Consider the following 9149-nt stretch of genomic DNA (forward strand, 5'->3'; position numbering starts at 1 on the left):
TAGCGAATTATTTCACTCTGGTGGTGGGCGAAGTGCCCAGGTTACTCCAACGGGAGGGGTCACGAGCGCAACTTCTACTGTGTTAGGAATTTGGGCTAGAACCATGCTTGGGCACCATGAAAGGGGGAGAGGGGATCAACATGTAGACTACAAAAGGAGGCCGAGAGAAGCAAGACGTAGGAGCAGGCAGGGTGACGAGGAGGAACGTGAGGGAGGGGGTATAGATAGGGGCTAGAGAGCATAGAGGGGCGATATGGCCTGAGGGGGGAATCAATGTGGGCCAAGGGAGGTGTGAAAGGTTGATGAGGGAGGTTTTATTAGAGAGGGATGATGGAATGGATAGACGACGCCCCTAAGGGGATGTAAAGCTTCTTTTGTGCTCGTAGAAAGGTTGACATTGGGATTGTTGCTTGGGGTAGATTTCCTTTAGTACTGCCTTTGGCCGAGCAACTGCTATCATTATTATTGAGACTAGAGATCTCAAAGTAGTTGGAACCCATTATTCTAGTTTTCCTTTCCATTTATGGTCTCAGATTACTGACACTGCCTACTGTTCTCCAGGTCAATCCAAGCTAATGATCATAAATGATGGTTTCCCACCGTACCCTCATTTGCGAGCCTGTCAGCTATGCTATTCCCTTTACACCTGATAGCTTGGAAATGAAGCCCGTTGACCTTCTCTATGTGGCCTTTTATCCATTGGAGGAATATATTTAGATGCTAGTTGTCCAACACCCATGAAAATTCCATGCCTTGCTGTAATTTGCAATTGGCCTAAGTTGCCAGCATTGAGTCCCCTTCAATGATCAAAGGCCCAAAGTCATGGAGTTTGGCTATGGCCAACTCATGTTCTAGGGCCTGTAATTTTGCTGCATTGTTGGTAGTTTTTCCAAGACTACCCACATATATCCATATGATTTCCCCTTGCGAGTTTTGGAAAACACCCCAGAAGGTTGTTATCCCTAGGTTTCCTTTCATTGCCCCATCATAGTTTAATTTGAGAGTACTTGTCTCCCGGGGAGACCAGTGATCTACATTTCCTTGATTACCCAAAATCATTGAGATCTTGGAGTAATGGGTGAGATGAAGATCCATGAGGGTTAGAATATGTTGTTCTGAACAAGTAGAGGTTCGTTGGGGCTTTCAAGTGTGGAATAAGCCATAGTGTTCTTAATAGTCTATTTAACTGTGGACAAAACAACCTCTTCCAGATTGTGGAATCCCCTGAAGATTCTCGCATTCCTCTTCTTCCACAGAGCCCAGAAAATGATACCTGGTATAAGATTCTAGGATCTATTCACCAAGGGATTAGGGGAAAAGGAGGATCTCCAATTCTCAATGGTATTGAGGATGGAGGAGATATCCCTATCCGAAACTTTGAAAACTAAATAGACCTAGTTCCACAAATTGTTAGTGAAGGGGAAATCGTTCAACAAATGGTTAGTTGTTTCTTCACTCTGCTCACAAAGATTGCATCTAGAGGGGCCAGTGAACCCTTTCTTCCTTAAGTTGTCCTAGGTTAAAAAAAAATTGTGCATGATGAGCCATAAGAATAGGGTGATTTTAGGCTAGTGTTTCCTCTCCCATAGAGTTTTCCATTTTTTCTTCTATTGACATTGGTCGTGGAGTGCAATGTAGTTGTAAGCCTCCTTTAGTTTGAAGTGTCCCGCCGAATTCTTCCACCATATGATTTTATCCTCATCAGTTTTCAAATCAAATTTGTCCTTCTTGGAGTTCAATCAAGATCTCTTTCCACTCCATAAGGTTGGGCGGGGGGTACCAATCTTTTTCATCCAACCATTCCCTCCAATTTTCCCTACCATTTCTAGACTTCCAGTAGTGGCTGACCTTGTTCTTTCCCTTGTTTTGCATGTTTATCCAAATCTGTCTAAATTGATATTTGTTTAGATCTGACCTTTGTTGCCAAGCATCTTCCCAAAAGAGAGCTTATCCCTATTTTGAACCTCCCAAAAACTGTTATTTTGTATGACTTCTTTGTTGTCCCAAGACTGGTTCCAAATGGTAGAGCCCTTAATTGTCCCATTAAGCATGATGAGATTCTCACACGAGTGGGTAGGAACATATTTTTCTTTCCAAATGATGCCCCATGGGGAGTTTGGGTTTGCAATCCATCTCCACCACGTTTTGGATCCAAGGGTTTGCCCTAAGAGCTCAAGGTCCCTCAAACCGAGACCTCCTACTTTCTTTGGTTTTCACAAATTTTCCTAAGCCACCATCACCCACTTCTTATTTTTTTCCGAGATCCTCCAAAGGAAATTTATTTGGAGGTTTCTAAGAATGTTGGAGATGGATTTTGGGGCTGCAAGGGTAGAGTACAAATATTGGGGAGTGGTCTGCAATGTAGGTCTTAACCCCGTACAGAAATTACCTGCATACAAATTCTAAAACACCGAAAATAAACAATTCAAGAGCATAACAAATAAAACACATATAAACAGAGATTTTCCCCTAGATCCCAAAACTGGGACTACCAGCTTTATTTTTCATTATGCTCCTTTCAATGTTATAATACATATTTATGCATGCCGAAGCATCCAATACCATGGACCGAAAACCATCGCGTCCAAAAACATGTGATAAAATCATGCACAAAACCATAGGTGGGTCTGCCCAACCTAACATAGGGTCCAAAACCAAAATTTCCCGGGGTGCTACCCTGGACCCCATAAAGTGGAGTTACAGGTATGCCTCAAACCCCCTGTGACCCCCCCCCCGCTACACAATCGACGCAATGAAGGGGGGCTCCACCCCCACTCTAACCCCTCCGTTAACTGGATGGGCTAGTCGTGGAAAGAATATAACACAACCCAACATTCTCCCACTTGTTGTTTTCTTTTCGTAGGGGCCCACAAGAGAGCTTACTCATTTTTCCAACCCTGAAACACCCATTGTCTCTCTACACCAAGAGAACTTCTCCGAGCTCACAGATTTTTTCAATGCATCTGCAGTATTCTTCAAAGTGTCCACCTTTACCAACAACACCTTTTTGTCTTCTATCATATCCCTAACAAAGTGATACTGAACATCAATTTGCTTTGACTTGAAATGATATGCGGCATTCTTTGCCAAGAAAATTGCACTTTGGCTATCACAGTATATCCTTATAGCTCCCTGTACTAACCCCATACTTGAATACAATCTCTGCAACCAAACTGCTTCCTTGCTTGCATGATTGGTTGCCATGTATTCTACGTCTGTAGTTGATAGTGCCACTACAGATTCTTTCTTACTCATCTAACTCACTACACCTCCAAATAGGTTAAGCTCATACCCAATTATAGATCTTCTCTGATCCAGATCTCCAGCCCAGTCTGCATTCAACAAAGCTATGAATATCCAACATTCTGTCAAATCTTGATCTTCCTTGGTAGCACAAACCATAATCAGTAGTGCCACGCAAATCCCTGAAAACTCGCTTCACTATTTTCCAATGCTCCTTCCCTGGTTTTGACATAAACCCGCTCAATACTCCCATTGCATGTGCAATGTCTAGTCTAGTACAGACCATTGCATACATCAAACTATTGACTGCACTTGCATATGGAAAACAGGACACGTCCTCTTCCTCTTCTTGTGTCTTGGGACACTGTTTAACAGATTACATCACACCTATAGGAATAATCACCTTCATCAGTTTACTATCTTGCATATTAAACCTCTGTAGTATTGTCTCGACATACTTCCTTTGGTTTAACCAGAGCTTCCTCTTTGCCCAATCTCTTTTAATTTCCATGCCCAAAATATAGTTTGCAGCACCAAGATCTTTCATGTCGAATTTGGAGGACAATTGGGTCTTCAAATCCTAGATAATTTCTTTGTCATTTCCAACCAGCAACATATCATCCACATACAAGACCAGATAAATAACATTATCACCAATTAATTTAAAATACATACGATGATCTTCTTTGCTTCTGGTGAAGCCAAGTCCCCATATAAATGTATCAAATTTCTTATACCACATCCTTGGTGATTGTTTTAACCCATACAGAGACTTCTTTAACTTGCATACCAGTTCTTTCTTACCCTTCACTGCAAAGCCTTTAGGTTGCTTCATGTATATTTCCACTTCTAGATCCCCATGAAGAAATGTTGTCTTCACATCCATCTGTTCTACCTCAAAATCAAAAGTAGCAGCAACAGATAAAATTAATCTAATAGAAGTTACCTTGGCAACAAGAGAAACAATATCACCAAAATCAATTCCTAGCACTTGGGAATAACCTTTTGCTACCAACCGAGCTTTATATTTCTCCACCTTTCCTTGTACATTTGTCTTCTTCTTGAACACCCATTTGCTGCCAATGGGTTTCCTTCTAGCCGGCAACTCCACTAGATCCCAAGCCTCAATTTTGTGCAAAGATGTCATTTCATCAACCATGGCCTCTTTCCAGAGTTTGCCATCCTCTGAATCTACTGCTTCCTTCATAGTTCTGGGATCATCGTCAGTAATAGATAAAGAAAAATTTGAATAGAAAGCAGATGGACTATACCTTTCTGGTTTCCTTCTTTCTCAAACTGATCTTCTCACACTTAGAGTTTATGGCTCTTCATCCTCTAATTCCTCCTCTGCTGTAGAGTCCGATTCTTCCTCCTTAAGCTCAAAATTTATCTTCTCAGGTTCCTTAGGTAGGACTTCATGTTTAATAACATCTTTTACCTCTTTGAACACCACATCTCGACTGTACACAACCTTCCGTGTGACTGGGTTCCAAAGCTTATAACCCTTTAAACCATCCGTATACCCAATAAAGATGCACTTTTTAGATTTACTATCCAACTTGGTTCGTTTCTCCTTTGGAACATGTACATATGCATCACATCCAAATGCCCTTAGATGTGAAAGAGAGGGTTTCTTACCAATCCATACCTCTTGTGGAGTCTTATCCTCCAACACTGAAGAAGGTAACCTGTTGACTAGGTAACATGCAGTATCCACCGCCTCTGCCCAGAATTCTTGTCCTAACTCGGCACCACTAAGCATGCTTCTTGCCCTTTCCATCAACGTCTTGTTCATTCTTTCTGCAACTCCATTTTTTTGAGGTGTTTATGGAGTAGTCTTCTGCTGTGATATACCACACTTCTTATAAAATTCTTCAAATTCCTTGCCGCAAAACTTCCACCATTATCTGTCCTCAACACCTTTATCTTCTTCTCTATCTGATTTTCCACGAAAGCCTTAAATTCTTTAAACCTGTCAAAGACTTCAAATTTCTTCTTAAGGAAATATATCCATGTATTCCTTGAGAAGTAATCTATACATGATACATAGTACAAAGACTTACCCAGTGATGGAATCTTCACAGGTCCAAACACATCACTGTGCACAAGCTCTAATATCTGTTTCACCCTCTTACTAGTAGAGGGGAAACTCACCCGATTCTACTTCCCATATACACAATTTTCACAGAAATCAAAATGCAGAGGGCTATTACTCATACCTCCTACCATACCTTTACCATGAAGTAGGCCCTTCTCTCCAATGTCTCCAAGCCTTTGATGCCACAACATGGTCTTTTCTCCAGAGACCACTAGATTTTTTGCTCCACTTTTAGGAACCACATAACTGTTGCACCCATCAATAACAGTGCTACCTTGCAACTTGTATAGAGTTCCACTCCAAACTCCCTGCATCAATACCATTGCTCCCTGAACCATTTGTAGGTATCCTTCTCGAACCCTGTTTTTACACCTACATCATCTAGCTTGCTTACAGAAATGAGATTTCTGGCTAATGCAAGAATATGCAGAACACCCAGAAGTGTTCTAACCCTTCCACCTTGCAACCTCAACTTTACTTTTCTGCGACCAACGATTCTAGCCTTCCTGTCATCCCCCAAGAAGACATCACCACCATCATATTTCTCATACTCGTAGAACCACTCTCTATGGGGAGTGAAGTGAAAGCATTCACCTGAGTCAATCAACCATGCCTCATGATCTACATGTGTACTTGAAGAAGCCAAGTACACATCCCCACCTTCATCTGAGGTGTTTTTCGCCTCTGTAGAAGGAGAATCATCAGATCCATTTCCTTTATTAGGAGCTTTAGATTTACAGCCCCTTTTGTAGTGCCCTTCCTTTCCGCATTTCCAGCACACCACCTTTACAGGTTTTCCTCGAGATTTAGATCTCCCTCTAGATTTAGATCTCCACTAGATGACTTATTTTTGTTTCTGTTCTGGGACCATCCTCGTACAGACAAGGCATCACCATTTTTCCTCTCCATATTTTTCCATCTCATCTCCTCCGTCAGTAAGGATGAGACTATTTCATCAAACTGCAAGGCAGTTGCATTGCTACCTATTGCAATAACCAGAATATACCAAAAATCTGGTAGAAAACACAACAAATTGATGCACTTATCCTCATCTGAAATTTTGATATCAACAGATGCTAATTGACTTAACATAGTATTAAATGCGTTCAGATGCTCTGTCACTGAGTCTTCGTCTTTCATCCTAAAGTTATATAGCTTTTTCAGCAGGAACAATTTATTCTGGATTTAAGACTTCTGTGGTTAATATCTTCTAACTTTGTAATCGGAGAACCCACAGTAAAAACCATTTTGCTGTCAACGTTTCAAACCGCAACAGGGATCCATCATCAGGACTCTTATTGTCACCAGAGACTTAGATTGGTACAAAGTCCTTAACTTGTACCACAAAGCCTTCGCTGTAGCTTCCCCTGATACATTCAACAATACTAAATCTGAGACACACAATCGTATTATGCTCTTTGCCTTCTTATCCAACTTCTTCCATTCTTCATCAGACACTCCCGTTGGTTTAGTACCCAGATGTACCGCGATCCAATGATCTTTATCCACCAACAGATCCCCCATCTTGAGTTTCCACAACTAAAAACTCTGACCATTAAATTTCTCGATCTCTATCTTTCCATTGCTCGCCATCTTCTTTCACCACCAGAATCGATCTCGCAAATCTCCCACTGAACAGCATCTACCACAGGCCCAAGCAAAACCCCTCAGCAACAAAGGCGTCCCCTTGAAGCCAAAACTACTCTGATTCCAGATGTAGGTTTTAACCCCATACAGAAATTACCTGCATACGAATTCTAAAACACAGAAAATAAACAAAACGAGAGCATAACACATAAAACACATATGCATAGAGATTTTCCCCTGGATCCCAAAATCAGGACTACTAGATTTATTTTTCATTATGTTCCTTTCAATGTTATAATACATATTTATACATGCCAAAGCATCCAATACCATGGACTGAAAACCATTGCTTCCAAAAACATGTGCAAAAATCATGCACAAAACCATAGGTGGGTCCGCCCAACCTAACATAGGGTTAAAAACCAAACTTTTCCGGGGAATTGCCCCGGACCCCATAAAGTGGGGTGTTGGGTACGCCTCAAACCCCCTGTGACATCCCCCACCCCCCCACTACAAAATCGACGCAATGAAGGGGGGCTCCACGCCCCCTCAAACCCCCTGGTTAACTACATGGGCTAGTCGTGGAAAGAATATAACACAACACAACATGCAACACGGACTTGACAAAAACCAAACAACCTGCGAAATTGAGAGATTTGAAGGTGCATTTAGCTAGTCTTTTTTCCATTTGGGTCATAAGATCTTCCCATATTGAACAAGCCAAGGTATTGTTGATAAGAGGGACTCCTAATTATTTGGAAGGGATGTTGCATCTCTGAAATTCCATGATTCTGGAAATGATGATTTGGATGGATAGAGGGGTAATAAGGAAAAATAGTTTGGACTTCTCATGCTTTAAGGAGGTACTAGAAGCATAAGAAACACCAGAGCGGATGGCTTTAAAGGATAAGGCTTCTTTGATAGTGGGGAGGCCCATTAACAAGCTAGCATCAACAAATTTCTGATGTGTGGAGGGAGAAGTAGAGCCATAAAGCTTGAGGCCAGATAGGGCATTGTTGGAAGGGGCGATCATGATGGATCTATTAAGGCCCTCAGCCATAATGATAAAAAAAGAAGGGAGAAATAAGATCCCCCTGTCTGATACTTGTGGAGGGGTAGAAGGGTTGATATGGGGAGTCATTTAGGAGAATCGAGAAGAAATCCCCAGATTCCATTGTCGTTATCCATTTAATGCAGTCCTTGTGAAAACAAAAAGCTTCTAATACACCTTTCATATACTCCTAGCTGATTTTATCAAATGCTTCGGAGATGTCCAACCGCGTCATCATTCCAGGCTTTCTCTGAAATTTAAGGGAATGAATCAATTCATTGGAAAGGATGATGCTATCTAGGATTTGTGTTCCTTCCACATAACCTGGTTGGTGCAGGGAAATCAACAGAGGCAGGATGGGTTTTATTCTATTGGGAAAGACTTTTGAGATGATCTTGTAGATGATGTTGCAGAGGGAAATAGTGCAAACTTTATCTAGGATTCAGTGCCTTCATCCTTGATAATTAAGGTTATAAAAGTGGCATTTAGGGCTTTTAGAACAGCTCTTTGCATTCTAGACTCCTCCACTAAGGTGTGAACCTCATTTTTTTTATCAAGGGCCAGTAAGATTTGTAGAGCTCTATGGTGAAACCATGTGGACCCGGTGCTTCATCATTAGACATAGTCGTTACTGCTTCCTCCACCTCTTGCATTGAGACCTTTCTCAAGAGCATTTTATTATGATCCGCGATGAGGATAACCAGAATGTTGTTGGTTGTTTTCTGAATAGCCCTTTCCCTATCTGTTCTAGGCTCAGTTAGGAGATTATTGAAGAACTGATTTAGTTCATCATTCATGTCCACATGAGAGTGGATAAGGTTTCCCTCTATATATTTTAGGGCTAGAACCCTATTTTGCCTTTTTTTTTGTATCATTGAACAGTGCAATAAATTTGAATTTCTTTCCCTACACTTAAGTCAGTTAATGCGGGATTTGTGATGCCAAAGTTTTTCTTCTTGAGAGACCCTTTCCTCTCAAATTTTTTGAAGCTGAGCTCTTCCTTTGTTCATTGATGCCCTCACTAATGATATGCTGATGGAGGATTTCCATTCTAAGTTCCAGGTTCCTTTTGTCAGTGGTGATGTTGCCAAAAGTTTCCTTGTTCTAGAGTTTGATCTCATTTTTGGTGAATTTCAGTTTCTGCTGGAATTTGTACATCTTGTTTGCAGT

Source organism: Pinus tabuliformis, chromosome 5_2, assembly GCF_031772625.1.
Source record: "Pinus tabuliformis cultivar Carrire ecotype Pingquan chromosome 5_2, CPIR1, whole genome shotgun sequence".
NCBI classification, from domain to species: Eukaryota; Viridiplantae; Streptophyta; class Pinopsida; order Pinales; family Pinaceae; genus Pinus; species Pinus tabuliformis.